Here is a 1,213-nt window from a genome sequence, read left to right as displayed (position 1 = left end):
GAACCAACAGACACAAAAGGTCTAAATTTCTCCCTGATTACATCAGCCTTTACATCAGTGGCCATATCAACAACATCGGGCGATCTGGTGAAACCACGTCCATATCTGAACACAAACGCACTGAGTGTTGCCTTCTTTTCTTTTTTCATTTTCAAACACCAACAATCGGACATAACATGACCAGATTTTTTACCAAAATGACAGACAGGCTTTGATTGTTTTAAAGAAGTTTTATCCTGACTGTCAGAAGATTACGAACCAGAGAAGCTGGATTTTTTGAAGGATCCTCAACTTTAGTGGATTGAACAGATACAGGTTTTATTTGAGATGGTAAGAATTTATTTTTATGAAAAGTGGTTTTATGTGTTAAAGTGTAGTCATCGGAAAGAGCGGCTGCTTCCTGTAGTATTTCAACTTTCTTTTCATCCAAGTAAGTTTTGAGGTCGTCACGTGCACAAAGTTTAAATTCCTCAATTAGGTACAATTGTCTTAGTTTGTCGAAACTGTTGCCAATATGCATAGAATTGCACCATCGATCAAAATAAACCTCTTTTTCGTGGGCGAATTCCATATAAGTTTGATTATCTTGTTTGCGATAACCTCTAAACTTTGGGCGATAAGTCTGCAGTACTAACTCGTATGCTTTGAGAATAGCTGCTTTAACCTTATCATAATTTGTAAAGTCTTCTAAAGAGAGAGCGGCATGAGCTTCTTGTGTTTTACCAGTTAAGACACTTTGTAATAATAATGACCATTTTGCGGTAGGCCATTCCATAGTTTGGGCACCTTCTCAAAATGTTGGAAACATTTATCAGCTTCATTTTCATTGAACGGTAGTACTTTAACATATCGATTAAATTCAAAGTTGTTATTTTGCCTTGGTCGATCAGTGTTGAGTCTAATTTCCATTTCTTTCAGCCTAATTTCTTTTTCGGCTTCAATGCGAGCTTTTTCGGCCTGGAGACGTTTATTTTCTCTTTCAGCTTCAATACGATCTTGTTCTTTATCTTTCTCGGCTTCGATTCGAGCCTGTTCAAGCTCGAGTTGTTTCAATTTTAGCTGGATCTCTAATTTATCATTATCACTCAACCCCGATTGGCTAGTAAGGACACTAGAGTATTTCTCTAATGCTTCCTCAGGCAACAAAACATCATCGACTAGTATTGATAATACGCTTTTTTAGTTCATTTTTTTCTCATTGATCTTTTAACTT

The 1,213-nt window shown here is 36.6% G+C and overlaps 1 protein-coding gene across 1 annotated transcript in view; it reads right to left on the bottom strand.

The window, feature by feature from the left end:
- Window positions 1–312, bottom strand: part of LOC106457246 (elongator complex protein 5-like) — a 37,575-nt gene extending 37,263 nt beyond the window's left edge. Inside the window, exon 1 of the mRNA XM_022383084.1 lies at window positions 308–312. The gene's annotated coding sequence lies outside the window, so the exon portion shown is untranslated. The remainder of the gene's footprint in view (window positions 1–307) is intronic.
- Window positions 313–1,213: the final 901 nt, after the last annotated feature.

Source organism: Limulus polyphemus, unplaced genomic scaffold, assembly GCF_000517525.1.
Source record: "Limulus polyphemus unplaced genomic scaffold, Limulus_polyphemus-2.1.2 Scaffold307, whole genome shotgun sequence".
NCBI lineage: Eukaryota > Metazoa > Arthropoda > Merostomata > Xiphosura > Limulidae > Limulus > Limulus polyphemus.
Note: the sequence above shows the minus strand (reverse complement) of the source record. Positions and strands in the feature narration are given on the sequence as shown.